The following is a 16,438-nucleotide window of genomic DNA, read 5'->3' as shown; positions in this document are numbered from 1 at the left end:
TAGGGCATTTAAACTATCCCAAGTTACCTCACTCTGTTCTAGGAAGGTACTGGTTTTGAATGTGGAGACTCTTTTAATGCTCTAGCACTGCAAACCATATGAAAACCTGCACTGAAGTTTTTAAATTACTTCTAGGGATCAGTTTGGGTCCCCACTTCCAATTTCTTGTCTCTGTTATGATGCAACAGATGATATGTGCCAGTCGGATCAAATCCACCAGGGAAACTTAATCATGCTACTACAACGGTTTTGCAATTTGTATTTAATTTTGAGATGTGTGCCCCGAATTCAGAAGTTATAAGTCCACCAAAACTTCAGAGATTTTTAAGAAAACTAAATTAAACGTTTATTAACAAAAGAAAAGATTTCAAGCACATACATAGGTCTACAAATTACTACTATAATAACTCCTAAAACCCCTAATTAATCTGGCTTCCAGTTACACCCCTGTTAAGGTAACGGTAAAAAAATAGGTTTTAAACTGATTCAGGCAAGTCAACACAATGCTCTGGACTGTAGAATTCAAAGTAGCTTTTCCCAGTTTTGGTTTCTGTAGGCACAGGCTTAATGCACAAATACTGGAGGCTTCTCACACTTCTGTTAGGAAATGCCTTCCCTGACACAAAGCCTCATTCTCCTTTATCCATGTTTTCCCCTTTTAATGCATATTGTTCCCCTATGGCTTTGGAACTTTACCTTTCTCATAATATAAACCTTTTCATGGTCCTAATATTGTCAGTAACCTTTGGGAAAAATAAACACACTGTTTGACCTTGCTTCTCTGGCTAGGTGTAAACATCCTACCATCTCTTTTAAATTCAAATTGCCCTGATTTATCTAAAAATGTAAATTCTCCTCACCTTACATTCTAAGACTTCAGCCATGTTTACGTATTTAGCATTTCAAAACCTAGCTTCTTTTGATGAGTCAAAGCCTCCAGACCAGCTGCCTCCAATTCAATTAAATCCACCACCCCCCCCAACACACACACACACACACACACACACACACAGAAACTATCCAAACCCCACTATTAACCTACTTTTACAATAAATCACTAATATTATGAGAATTATTATATTTTCATTGCATTTGTGTGGGGCTTGATCACCGATGCAGCCCTCAAATCTCTGTTATGACCCGGTGAGGAGGGGTTGAATGGCTCCCCCCTTTGACCTCTCCTCATTTGACTGCAACAGGCTCTTTTTGTTTGAAAAGGATAAACTAGCCACTTCAGTGAATACTTAATTGTTTACATGCTGTGATCATAAAAGAACCAGTAGGACAAATTTTCTTGAGTTTAACAAAGAAAGAGATTAGCTTTGTTATACTTAAACTGATCTAAGTAAAATAATAAAATACACACCAACTTTCATACACACACACACACACACACACGCACTCTCAAAGTTTACACACACACAAATACAGATTAGAGCGGGGAAGGATAGGGTGTCCAAACTACAGTCCATATAAAAAGTAAAGGAGTATACACTCTGTAGTTTGGTGACTCAGCTGATTTCAGGCAGAATTCCATGGTCTTGATGCTTCCAATTTAAAGATGCAGACAACTGATTTTTGTTGTTCTTTGGGAGACAGTAATGCTGGGCTGGATTCTTTAAATAAATCTCTACCTGTAGCAGGGTGTCCCTGGATGATCACAGTCAAAAAACAGGGCTCAAAGCTTACCGGGTGGGTAGGAGAAAAAAGGAGGCAGGAGGGACCACACTTAGGTCTTCTCCCTAAGCTGTTTGACATACATTCTGCTGAGGAAACCTGTGTTTAAAATGACAAAGGGTTGGCCTGTCATGTGACTTTCCATCTCCAACTGCCAGAGGAATTTAAAAAATGACTATGTCCATATATTCCAAAGGTGACTTGATTAGCTCATGTCTGGAAGCTAATTTAGCCAGAGTCCCATTTTCCTGAAAAACCAAAGGCATAAAAGGCAAGTTCTCATTAGTTTAGCGATTTCTACTTGATTGCCGTCTGGAGGAACTTTAGAAGCATATCTTATGGGGAAGTGTAGAATCACTGGCAGCAACATCTGGATTCCTGTGTTTAACTGCACATGTGCACACTAGAGAAGTTGCTGTTAGTTTCAGAGGAGTAATGATGGCGAACGCTGACAGAGTTACCATCATTACTGTTGTACGTTGGTTAGTCTGGCTTTGGAATGATTACTGAGATGTTGGTCTGTTCAAACAACAACTAATTTATTTTATTCAACTGAACTATGTACAGCCAATCATGACTAGATGTTACACCGTTGAAGCCATGAACATTCTCCCCGCTCCTCCATGTCATGTGTTCTCTTACCTCATCATTATGGGAGGTGCTATTTACACAGTCCCGCACATTAATCCTTACAAACCCAAACCTACATCACACCCCACAAGTTTTCGTATATATTTTTTACATTCATTTTTATATACTACCCCATCTCCCCCCCCCTCTAGTCACTGACATCACAGATTCAATGTGTCAGGAGGCTTCACAGCTCTCCCTGATCGTGTTCTTGTCAGCCTTGGAAGATCAGCAGTCTCTCTTAGAACTCCTTTTTCTTGACTTGGATGGTCTTCATTGAGAGCTGTAGCATCTGTTTTTTTTATTAATTTCTGGCTCAACTTCTAACTCTTCCAAATGTATGACTGATTGTCTTCTTTGATTAATAGAATTAAGATTCTTCCGTTTCTATGTATAGTACCTTCTGAAGTACGTACTAAATAAGATCTCTGTTGATTGTCATCTCTTTCTCCTTCTTTCCCTTGGTCTGACTTCTGGATCTGGACTTGATCCATTTCTTCCTCTCTTTACTGTTATACTTTTCTCGATCACATTTCCCTCTCTATTTGATTTTGCAGGTTTATCATTCTCCTTGCATTTTGCATACTCTCTATCCTTCCTTCTTGAGTAGGACCTCTTTTCTTTGTTTATTTCTGTCCTTCCTTGCTTCTGAAGCAATGACTCCTTGCATTCTCTCATTCTTGAGCTCCCAGATAGTCCTGGACCTCTAGCCCTGGGAGTAATTCTTTGGGTAGGATGGGAAGCTGTGAGGAATCTACCTGATCAATGTCTTGGTTTCCTTCAAAATCCAGCAGACCTGGTTAATCAATAAGCTCACTTTCTTCCCATGTAGAAAAGGCGGACATTGCGTGGCTTGGTGCTACCTACAGGTTTTGACTTCTTTGACTGCTAGCATCCTTGATGGTGGATAGATAGGTGTATATGTGCTCTCTAGAAGGTCACCACTGTTGGATGAATGTGATATTGAACAAAGTATTCCATCACTAGATTTTCATCTTCCACTTTCAAAGCAATGCTACAGAGTGATGGGTGATCACTCTCGTTCTTGTATTTTTTCTGGTCTAATTTTTTCACTGTGTATTTGTTGTGAGTGAATGGACTTCCTCCCTCCTGGATGTCCTCCTGCATAATGGCTGGACTATCAATCTCTGTGTAGAGTGTAAAAAGTCAGCGCTGAAATCACAATCCACACCTTCATTGCAGTTGGATAGTTTCAGGGATTCATTTCTGAAGTCACCTTTGAATTTTTGCTGATTGACTTCCTCCACTTTCCTCATAAGATTGAGGTCGATACAGGTTCTTCTACTTAAAAGAGAAAATTCCTGATTCTGTAGAACATACAGGCCTGTGACTTCCAAGCTCCAGGGCATCATAACTGGGCGGGGTACCCCAAAGATGCGCTGGGGAAACCACCCTCTACCCCTGAAGGTCCCCAGTTAAGGATTGCACAGTAATTACCCAGGAAGTTCAAACCTCCATTGGGAACCATCCAAAAGTACAATATAAATTGCAAGCTTCGGATTGTTCTGACTGTCTTACAGTAATAGTTACCCACAAAAAGTTAGAAGAATCCAAACCACATCTAACTTCTGGGTAACTACAGTACTGACCCCACTCACAGCCCCACGGGACTACCCCTCCCGATCCCCTATGGAACCCCCACCACTCCCCCAAACCACCGCGGAACCCCCAACTACACTTCCCTCCCCATCCCCCTACTGACCACCCCACTGACCACCTGACCCCCACGTTCCCACTGACCACCTGACCTCCACCTCCCCACTGACCTCGCCCCCACTGACCACCACACCCCCCACTGAATACCTAAACCCCCAACCCCCCAACTGACCACCCACCAATTGACCACCTGACTCCCTCACTGACCACCCCCGACCACCCAAACCAGCCCACTGACCAGCCAACCCCCTCCCCCCCTTGCACTGACTGCCCAACCCTCCACTGACCACCCAACCCCCTCCTCCAACTCCCAATCCTACCCACTTACCTTACAAAATTACCTTCTACTTAGTTTCTCAAAGTGGCTGAACCTTTAAACCTACCCACTTTCTGGCAGCTAGTGCTGTAAAAAGGGGGTGTGGCTTCCTTACCTCTGATTCTTCTGCCCTCGACACAGGGCCTTGGGAACTCGCTGTGCTACACTGTTCTCACCTGGCCTGAGTTGGAAGGTTGGGCAGGAAAGAGCAACTTCATTTCCAGGTAAGTAAATAGGAGCGGAATCACAATCCAACTGTGATTGCTGCTCCATGAAAGTTACAGGCCACAATGTTTCCAATATCTGCTTTCCCTTGTACTGGAGTGTTGCCTGTAATGACTTTTAGTTTGATTCCTCCTGGACCGTATAACTGGGTTTCCATTGGTTGCAGGCAGTGCATTGGTAACCACGGCTCATTGTCTGATAAAACCATTACACTCACTCCAGTATCTAGCTTAAAGTTGGTGATATGCCCATTGACGTATATATCTGCATTCCAGAATGCAGGAATGGTGTCATTGGTCTCACCCAGGAAATACTTTTGTTCCTTTTATGGCAGAAATTCTTCAACCTCATGAATAGCATTATGTGTGAAGGCTTTTTCTTTGAAACCTGTGAAGTTAAAGGTTTCACTTCAGCACATCTTCCCAAAAAGGCCAATTGTTCTGCAGAGAAAGCATTCTGCAATGTTTGCAGGACACTGTTCGTGCCTGTGGGTCTTTTTGGTGCCAGAGCAGTGGTAGGTTTTATGGCGTCTTGAACTCTCCCTCCAAATTGTACCTTCTTTTCTAGTACTTATTTTACATTCCTGGTCTTAGGAAACTGTATGGTCACTGGAGGTTTCCCGAGTCATGGCTTTTCTTCCCCTCTCAGTATTGTCCTGTTCTATTTATGGATCCCTGTTTGTCTCACCAGCTGTATTTTTTTTTTATAAGGTGCAGTCTTCCTTAGATCGCAGTAAGTCTGATATGGATTCATCGGTAACACCGGCTACAATGCAGTCCCTTATTAATTCTGTTTTCAGGTCTCCATACTCGCATCTTTCAACCAGCCTGTAAAGATCATTAGTAACAGCATTTCCTGGTTCACCTGGTTTCTGGACCATTGTGTTGAATTTGGTCCTCTCCAGAATCTTATTGCTCCTCAGGTTGAAATAGTTACCAAAGGCTTTTAAGACTTCTTCAAATTTATCAGAGGTCTCATTGATGCCCTGTCTCGCAATAACATCATCTGCTGCTGTTCCTACGGAATAAAGTAATGTGTTCACCTGTTCAGCTTCAGAACTTGCTGTCTAATCCTGAAGCAATTTGGAACTTCAAGAATCTTTTTCTCCAAAGTGCCTAGTTTGGAAGTTGATTTGGTTCTGCCTTGTGTCCAAACCTCTCAGGTAGCATAAATTTAGGATCCATGGCTTTTCTAAGCTTTTAGATAGTTTACATGAAGTTTTAAATCTTCTTTCCAGTATTTGAAGCTTGCCAGAACTGTTCAGCCTCTCATCAAGACCTGATGTGGTCATTGTCTCTCCCTGAGGGATCTCGCAGCTACACTTGGTATTTATTTCTTGAATGCTTTGCTTTAAGTTATTTCGATAATCTCTTCACTCCCTTCTCCTGGAGCATCAAGTATTTGGGGCCGCGTTGTTTTTCCTCTTTTTTCTGTTGTGCTGCCTCGCAGTCACCATGTGTAATGCCACCGACCCTGGACCCAGACTGCAGAGTTTTCCATAACCTGCCTTTGCTAGTGATCTGGTTTTCCTAGTGCTGCCTGCCCAGTGCGCCATTAACATTGATTTTACCCTTTTTAAGGGTTCCATGATCTTTGTTTGGTTCTCCGATCAAACCAAATTCCTCTGTCTCTGTGCATCTGACATGGGAGTCAAAATATGGGTTTTAATCATAACTCAATTTCAAAATTCTTGCCATGAATAAAGAAAATTATAAAAAAAAAGGTCCTAAAATGTGACATCCACTTATTTCAGGACTTTTTTCATAATTTTCTTTATTATAAAAGATTTGGAGAAATCTTGTTTTGTTGCTGACATACCCCTTCAGTTCAGATGCAAAGCATTTCGCACATGAGTGGAAATTGAGTGAAATTACATCAACATTTAATATCTCTTGCTCCTAGCATATACAATGTGGTTCCATTTCTATTTTTGGTTAAAATCTGCATGATGTAGGTGCAATATGTGCATCATAACCTACTTGGTTTTAATAAGTTATGTTAACTTTAAATAACATCTATTGGTTCTGCCCAGCACTGAGCATTCATCTGAACATCCATTCAAAGTGCTGAATTGTTGAAATTGGTCCTTTCCAGAATCTTATTGCCCCTCAGGTTGAAATAGTTGATTCCTCCTGGACCATATAGCTGGGTTTCCATTCAAAGTGCTGCTGATTGCAGTACCATAATGATTATGTTACTCATTTGTTAAAATCATGGTAATTTGAGAATTTGAATTCAGTTTTTAAAACCTGAAAATAAGATGCTGATTTGAGAAAAAGTGATCCTGAAGCTATCAGATGTTGTAAAACGCAACAGGTTCATGAACCAATGTCCATGAGAAAGATAAGAAAGACTTGCATTTAGTTAGTACCTTTCAACCATTGGACTTCTCAAAGTGCTTTACAGTCTATGAAGTACAGTGTTGTTCTCTTTGCCTGGTCTGGCCCATTGTGACTCCAATTCCACACTGGCAGAGTTGATTTTTAACTGTCCTCTGAAGTGGCTGAGCAAGCCATTCAGTTGTGTCAAATCACACTATTTGACTGGAGCGGTACCAGATGGCGGCTTCCCATCACTTTCTCAGGGTAACATGGGAAATAAATTCCAACCTTGTCAGCGATGCTCACATGCTGAAACTTAATTGAAAAATGTTTCTGTGTAGGTGAATTACTGCCTTTCTGTAGTTAAATGGAAAGGAGAAACTTTTGAATTCTTAAATCCATGTTCTAATAAAAACACGAGTAAATAAAATTTCAAACTCGATTATTATGAGGACAACGCTTTGTTTGTTAATTCTTTGAAGGAGTGTGAAACCAAAACAGCAGACCAAATGTAGACCATAAAGACATATGTAGGCCATAAATACATGTGTTTTAAAAATTCGATCAAACTTCTAATTACAAAAATAAAAATGAGCTTTTTCCCTGCTTTTAAAATAATAGGAGACAGCTAACTTGAGTGGCTCTAAGTGCTTTATTCTCCTGTACAATTACCACATTGGAAGTGAATTTTGAGTTGATGTACATTATATACATGTAAAAAGGCGAAATATAGCATTCTTCTCAAGGGCCAGCAAATGACAATGCAATACTGCAACTGATTCTATACACAGTACCGTTTTCTATAGGAGCGGGTGAGCAAAATTGGTCTGTAATAGATTAAATATCAACTGATACTATAGATGTCTTTTAAAATACTGTACAAGTAAAAAGAACAACAAAAACTTGTATCTTTCAACAAATTGTAATTATATAGCATGCTGCACAGGAATATTATAAATTTGACACTGAGCAACATTTGGAGATTTTAGGGTAAATGGCCAAAAGCTTGGTCAAGGAAGTAGATTTTAAGAAGTGTCTTTAAAGGAGGAAGGAGAGATAGAGAGGAAGAGAAGTTTAGGCAGGAAATTCCAGAGCTTAGAGCCGAGGTTGCTGAAGTCATGGCCACCAATGGTGGGACAATTAAAATCAGACATGCTCGGGGACCAGAATTAGATGAGCATAGATATCACAGAGGATTGAACAGCTGGAGGAGATTACAGTGATAGGGAGGGGAGAGGCCAGGGAAGGATTTGAAAACAAGGAGAATTTTTAGATCAAAATGTTGCTTAATTGGGAGTGAATGTAGGTCAGCGAACACAGGAGTGAACAGCACTTAGTGCAAGTTAGGACACAGACAGCAGAGTTTTGAATGACCTAAATTTTACAGAAGATAGAATGTGGGAGGCCAGCCAAGGATTAGTTGGAGTAGTCATGTGAAAGTATAGGAGAGCTTAAAATTATTTTTCTTTGAAAAGGCTTCTTCAACCATTTAAATCCATGATATTGATGATGGTTGGAATCGTCCACTTGCATTGGTGGTGGGTGTCACGGTGGGTGTGAGCAGACAATATAGTGAGAAGGCCAAAAATCAATTTTACGGTGTCATGAAACCAGTTTGCTATTGTCCTGCAGAGTGCCTGTCAATGGCGGGCCGCGTTTCCCGCCGCCCAACATCAGGAACTTAATTTTAATCCATTTGCATCTCATCACTGTGGCCGCACACTGGAACCATCCCCCCCATGTTGCATTTATCTCACACGGTGACCTGACTTCAGAGCAGAGTGATTAACAACTGTCTTTAGAAGGTGTGCACCTGCTGAGCTGAACTTCGAGTGGAACTGGGAGGTGAGTGCACACAACCTTACGCAGCGCTCGCGAGGATCACCCATAGGACGTCAAGGAAGAGGCACCGTGCATTCGGTGGGTGGGGGGATACAGACAAGTCTCTTTCTCCTGGCTGGCTTTCAGTGCGATGCCAGGGCAATGGCTTCAGTGCGGGTCAGATCGAGGGTGGTGGGGGGATGCAAGGCAGCACAGATTGAAGATAGTACATAAGCACATTCTGGGGTGTGGGGGGTGGGAATGGAGGGGTAGGGGGAGTGAGGGAAGCGGCCACGCACTTGGAAAAGCTTGTCAAAAGTGATCATTTTTTCTAAGCTGAGACTGTTCAGCAGCAGCTCCATTTACATGCTGGGAGTCGGGCCTCTGAAGATTTCCTGCCGACTTAGGCAATGCAAAAGCATGAGAACGCCACCGAATGCTCCAGAACTTATCACTCCTCAGGCGCAGACTGCAAATTAATGGGCATTTTAGGGGGCAGCAGAGCAATTGGCCGACTGGGGAGGTTGTACAATCCCATTGCGAAAGGTGGCCATGGCGCAGTCACTGGTGGAGGCGCTCAGAGCCCCTTGCAATGTCTTTATTAAGGTTTGGACCAGTATCCATCATGGTCCAAGCTAACAGTATAGCCTTGCAGTGCGGGTTAGGAGAATGCCTGTGCCTGAGCTGAGAGCATAGCATGCAGTCCAATGGGCAAAGCTGCCGCCAATCAGTCAGGTGGAGTGGGGCGGAGGTGGGTGGGGTTTTGGACAGCCATGAAGCGCACTACACACTGGCCATCCATCTGGTGGCCAGCACTCTCCGGCACGTGTGAAGGAGCCTTCAGACTTAACCAATAGAGGTCATTATGATACATATGCTAACTCACACGTCTCTCTGATCCCGCAGGAGGAGAACATCACGATCATGATTTAGTGGTATTCTCCATGGCTTAAAGGGAGCAGAGAAGAAGAAGGGTGCAGCAGAGACGCCTGGGTCAGCAAAGGGAGGATCACCTCCCTCAAGATGGATGGCCGGCAGGGCCTCCTGCACATGCAGCTGAAGATCCACAGAGAGCCGTCGCTCATAGGTGCCTCGCTAGAGCCAGGCTCTATAGATGGTGTTTATCATTCCTGCAGATGACTGAGAACCAGTGTCGCCGAAGACTGTGCATGTTTAGGGAACTGCTTGGTCACATATGCAGAATTTGGTGTAATGCAGACATGCAGGGCATCCACTGCCAGTGAAAGTGACTGCGGCACTCAATTTTTATGCCAGTGGCTCCTTCCAGGGCTCCACAGGTAACCTATGTGGGATCTTGCAAGCCTCCACGCACAAATGAATCCAGTAGGTCACGGACACCATCTTCATGAAGGCACAAAACTTTGTGCATTTTGACTGAGATCAGTAAAGCCAGGGAGCAAGAGTGCTGGGATTTGCACAGATCTCTGGCTTTCCACAGGTGCAGGGCGCCATTGGCTGCACTCACGTGTTGCTTAGATCTCCGTAGTAACAAGCAGTCAACTATGCCAACCTCAAGGGCTCCCACTCGCTGAATGTTCAGCTGGTGTGTGACCACAGCAAACACATCCTACAGGTCTGTGCATGATTCCCAGGAACCGTCCATGACTCCTCCATCCTCAGCAGGTATCAGGTCCCTGAAATCTTCCAGGGTGCACAGAAGCTGCAGGGATGGCTCCTCAAGGACAAGGGCTACCCACAGAGGATGTGGCTGATGACACACATGCAGTGGCCTCAGACTGCAGCAGAGAGATGGTGTAACAAGGCTCATGCCGTAACTCGAACTTTGGTGGAACAAACGATAGGCATTTGAAAATGAGGTTCCAGTGATTCAACAGGTCTTGTGGAACACTGCAATACAGTCCCCAGAGGGTGTCACGCATCTTTCTAGTTTGCTGCGCACTCCACAACCTGGCACTCCAATGAGGGCAAGACCATGCAAGGAGGAGATGGAGGTGCTGCAGGTATCCTCCGATGAGGAGGATGTCCAAGGGATGGCGATGATGAGGTCCTCAAAGGCGAGGATGCCGACAATGAGTCCTTGCACTGGCCAGGTGAGGCAGGTGCGCTTGTGAGGCCCTCACAGCTGCAAGATTTGTGGAGAATGATGACGAGATGCAGTGAGGACAGTCCTGACATCCTCACCTTACATCTGTGAATGTTTGACTCCTGTGTGGCTGATGGCAGCGCACAAAGCCTCAGGATCATGTAATGGAGACGCAGTGAAGGCCTTAATAGTCACTAGATTCCAGGAGGATGATGGCGACATGCAGTGAGGACACTCCATAGATCCTCACATTGTGTCTGGGAATGCCAGACTCCTGTCCGGCTGAGGTCAGCTCGCTTGCACTCCGTGATCAGGGTCACATCATGGAGATGCAGCCGTGAAACTTTAAATCCTTTGGCAGTCTTCAGCACCTGTCCCCTTCAGGACCACACCATCACTGGACACAGACACTGAAGCGATGGGGAGGGCCAGCCCCATCTCAAATGTGTTGAGAGCACACAGAAAGAATGACAGAACTCTGTGACATTCTGGCAGCAATGACAAGCACCATCGAGGCGCAGGCATCACTAATGTGTCCAGTGAGTGTCCAGATCATCACTTTGCTCTGAAGGTTACACACTGCACAGGGAAGAGGCCCTGGATCTGCCTTTATCTTGTGCAGAAGCCAAGGTTTCACATCTGAATGACATGAACATTGCTCATCAGAACATGGAGCCTTAGACAAGGAGACATTCTTGGGAATTTATTTACAACAGTGAACATTATGTACAAGTGTTTAATAACAAGTGTTATTAACACCTGTGCCCAAGCAATGTAACTACATCTTCTTAACCTTGCTAATCCTGCTGCTACCTCTTGGTGTTCCCCTGACACCCACAGCGGAGGCGGATGCAGCCTGCTGACTGCTACACCCTGTTGCCTGTGATGACTTTGGCAGGCACCCTCTGGAGGGCTGAGTTCTAGAGGGCCCAGGCCTGCTTTGTGTGTCTGCTGTGTGCCAGGTGCACCCTCCTCAGTCTGTGGAGCTGGAGAAGATGGGGTGACAGGAATAGGGGGTTTGGATCATCAGGACATTCCCGGAGCCACCTGGGTGGATGGCCCTGGTGTGTCGAGCTGCTGGTCCTCCTCCCTATGGGTGCCTGGTGGCCCCTGGCTGACTCCTTGAGGAGAGGGGAAGCTGAAGTGAGATTGAGCTGCCCCGCATCCCTTTCGTGGTGATACTGTTGGAGGCCAACTATGGCATCAGCAATGGAGTTTAGCCCATGTACAGTGCAGGACCGATGTCCTGGAACAAGGTCTCCATGGCAGCCGCTATCCTGCCAGTGTTAACCTCGGTGCATTACTCCAGACTGAAGGTGGACAGATTCCTCCATCGTCCCTTGCAATCTGAAGTGTGCACCAGACATCCCTGCCCGATGTTCCCGTGATTGGCTTTGCAGCTCCACCAACTGATTGAGAACTGAGACCAAAGGCTCATCATCTGACTCAGATCAGCAGATTCCCTGCCTCCAACAGTCCACCGAGTGCCAGCGATCGAGGATGTTGCTGCCTCCGCCTGCTGTGGGACAGATTGTGTGCTGTGCTCACCAGATTGCGATCCCGAGGCTGCTCTACATCCAGGTCCCACCGAGGTGTGTGTTGCTGCGCTGGTGGAGGGTGTGGGTGACGCCGTGACGGGTCTTCAACAATGCTGCCCTCAGGGTCCTCGTCCAAAGTGCTTCCAGCGCTGGGGTCGGGGTCAAGGTTGTCTGAGGGCAACGTGTCAGACGTACCTAGGGCAGAAAGTGGAGATTATTAATGCTTGGCAGCCACGTTACACACAGAAAAGTGGACTCAGTAGCATTGACAGAGGGATGATGTGGTACAGGATCCTCACGTGGATGCGACTTCACCGCCACCGTAAGAACGGTCCATGTCCTCTTCGGCCAGCTCCAACATACCACTCTCGGATGGAGTGAGGACCTTGATGTCCAGCACTCCACGCCCGGTCTGGGACCTCTTCCAGTGATTGTGCGCAATCAAAACAGATGGAAAGAGTGTGAGTGAGGCACATGCCAGGCCAAATGAGAGGAATGCCGGGTGTGCACGTGTGCTGAGTGGAGTTATGGACGGGTTAAGGAGGCTATCTCCAGAGTAGATGAGGCTGGATGGAGATGTGAGGGTGTGTGTGAGAGAGTGACCGGTGATGTCCCTTGAGCTGGCAGTGAGTGTGATGACAGTGAATGTGTGATGGGCTTGTGAGCATGTGAGTTTAGAGTGATGAGATGAAACAAAACAGAAAATGCTGGAAAAACTCAGCAGGTCTGGCAGAAACTGTGGAGAGAGAAACAGAGTTAACATTTTGGGTCCGTATGACCGTTCTTCAGAGCTGAAGAGAAGTGGAAATGTGATAAAATTTATACTGTTTAAGGGGGTGGAACAGGTGGAGCTGGATAGAAGGCCAGCGATAGGTGGGGACAAAGGAGGGGTTGACAAAGATGTCATGAACTAAAGGACAAAGGGAGTGTTAATGGTAGTGGTTAGTGCTAAAAAGGGTGCTGATAGTGGCATAAAGGCAAGAAAGCAGAATGTGATAATAGCAGAACAAGGGTAGCATTGTGTGAAAGAACAACATGGAACAAGTAACTGATGGCCCTGTAGGGGGTGGGGTGGAGGGAGGGGGCGGTGGTGGAGGAAAAAAAAGGATAGAAAATAGGATAGAAGGGGGGATAAAAGGGGATAAAACCACGGATAAATTAATAAAAATAAAAATAAACGGATAAAAAATAAAAATGAATGTAGGGAAAAGAGGATTAGTTGTAGGGTCAGTCACAGGGGGGCATAAGTTCAAGGTGAGGGGCAGGAGGTTTAGGGGGGATGTGGGGAAAAACTTTTTTACCCAGAGGGTGGTGACGGTCTGGAATGCACTGCCTGGGAGGGTGGTGGAGGCGGGTTGCCTCACATCCTTTAAAAAATACCTGGATGAGCACTTGGCACGTCATAACATTCAAGGCTATAGGCCAAGCGCTGGTAAATGGAATTAGGTAGGTAGGTCAGGTGTTTCTCATGTGTCGGTGCAGACTCGATGGGCCAAAGGGCCTCTTCTGCACTGTGATTCTGTGATTCTGTGATTAAAAAAGGGGGTGAGGATGGAGGAGAGAATTCATGGTCTGAAGTTGTTGAACTCAATGTTAAGTCCAGAAGTCTGTAAAGTGCCTAATCAGAGTGATAAGATGGTTGCCTTACCCTGACAGCACTGGATGAGATCGTTCATCCGTTTTCTGCACTGGATGGCCAACCTCTTATGTGCAGCATTGGCACTGACCACCTCTGCCACCGCCTCCCAAGCCAGAGTGGTGAGACTGGTGTGTCTCCAGTGGCCAGAATGGGGGTAGAGGACATTGTGGCGGTCCACCACAGCATCTGAAAGGCATTCCAGGAGTGTACCACTGAATTGGGGGGCTGCACTCTTCTTGGCTTTTGGGGCCATGCCTTCACTGGAGCAGTCCTGGGCTGCAAGCATTGAGAAATGTGCACATGGTTGCAGTTTAAACATGGTGCCTGGAGTGCAGAAGCGGTGAGGTAACGGCGTGGTGGGCAAATCGGAGGCCAGCCACCAGCGATTCGACGTGTTTCCCATGGCTACATAATTTATGAGACGGGGACGTGATGATATGGCTGGCGCGAAAACCCACCATTGCGGCTGGCGGGTAAAACCATCTTTTTTCATGCCCACTACTGCACTTTGGGTGGAATTGTCCAAGGTTTGCACTGACTTTAAAATTCAACAATGATGGATACAAAGTAATGTTCTCTGAGATATTTCTGCAGTCGTTTGAAGAGAGGAGATCATCAAGATGCAAATAAGTGGGTGGCAGCATGACATGAAAATAATATGCAGGATATAGAGTCAATGGGGCAGTCCTAAACAAAACAGGAACAATGAAACCTTTTTGAATGCTACGACACATATAAAGAACCATTTAACTACTGGATAGGGAGAATGCAGGAAGGAGGCAACATCCACTGGGGTGTGGAAAATATGAAACAGGCAAATAACAATAAAAACATCTCAGAAATATACTGAAATTATTTACTAGTGTATGCAGACACTGGGGGAAATTGTACATTATGTTGTGTATACATGAGTGAGAGAGGCATGAGGAATCAAACGCCTGACTTGTTGAAGAATTTGATGCAGTATTAGCGCTTTGAGGAATGTTGATAATATCAGATCTAATATCAGAATATAGAGTATGCAGGAAAGGAGGCTGTGCAGCTCAATATAACTGGGACATCGATGAGATTAGAAAAGTGCAACGTGTGATTTAAGTACCTGAACTGCACAAAGGTTAAAAAACAAGGTTTCTTTATTCCACTGGCATCAAATCTGTATAAACTGTCAAGGGAAAGCATAACTCCAAGAAACAATGATTTATGGAAAATATTCACCATCGATGCTCCAGATCTCTGCCCTAGTCGGGGCCTTGGCTCCTCAGCACAGCACTTATCAGACATGTCCAGGCTTGTCCTGCAGCTCAGTTCCTGGTTCTCTCTCTCTCTCTCTTTCTTCCTGTGTCTCACACACACACACACATACATACACAGACACACACACGTGAGGCTTCTCAGACTCAGGGGTCCTTCCAGCCAGTCTCCCTAAGTTCCAATTCCCCTCCCTGGCTCTTGAGCCAACCTCAGGAGCCTCAAGCTGCCCTAGGTTCCTGCCACTCACAAGTCCTGGTTGCTTTCTCCCTCACCTCATGACATCTGGCCCCACCCCTCAGTTTGTCAAGAACGCTGCTCAGTGTCCCACAGAAGCGAACCAATTTCCCTGCTTAGTGTTCTCCCCCATCATCCCCTCCTACGGCTGGAGACCCCACTGCAAAACTTCATCCTCTGGCTGGTGAAAAGTTATACAATCAGCTACACAGGTCAGAGACCCTTAATGTGAAGACAATAAAGTTAATTAATAGTATGCTACAGAGCAGCAGATCCAAATAAGAGGGAAAGAGGACTATTTAAGGTATCAGGTGTGTGAAAATTAGAAAGTTATTTTATTAGAAGACATTAATTGACCAAATCCAAGTAGAAAATACTCAAGTGATTTAGTGTACAAGTTGGTAAAGGTAATTAATAACTGCTTCATGACCCACTGAACTGGGGAAGCTATGAGAAGCAGTGCATAACTTGACTTGAGTAAGTTAAGTGACCCAGAGAAAATATAAGAGATACAATTGTTGAAAGGTACCCACTGCTGATTGATTAAGTGAGTTATGACCTGGGATTCAGAAATATCCTGGACCAGGATCCAGGTATGATATGCACGTTGCACGTATGATATACACTTCCTGTTTCATTAACAATTATGCCCTGTAACACCTTTGCCTGCAATGTTTTCTTCAGTTATGTTTTCACTCTCACAGTCATGTTTATGTTCCACCAACCGTCCCACTATTTCCCTCATGTTTTTCTGTCACATTTTTCTGTTACTTCCCTTTTGAGTCCTGCAATAGTTAGGAGGTGAATTTTCAGCAGTGAGTTCCATTGCTGTTATGCTAATAGTGGAAGTAGTTAGATGAGAGTTTTCTGGGTAAGCACATTTATGTGCTCAATGGAGCAGGCATTGGATGTAATAAGCTGGAGTACAGCACCAAGTAGCTAGACAAAGCAGCAAGGCATGGCATCAGGTAGGAGAGGTACACAGGCCTTTACCAACATTGACTTCCAAGTCCTCCATGAGGCATAGATCCATGAGTGTCTGTG

The sequence above is a fragment of the Cetorhinus maximus genome, chromosome 11 (assembly GCF_964194155.1).
Source record: "Cetorhinus maximus chromosome 11, sCetMax3.hap1.1, whole genome shotgun sequence".
NCBI lineage: Eukaryota > Metazoa > Chordata > Chondrichthyes > Lamniformes > Cetorhinidae > Cetorhinus > Cetorhinus maximus.
Note: the sequence above shows the minus strand (reverse complement) of the source record.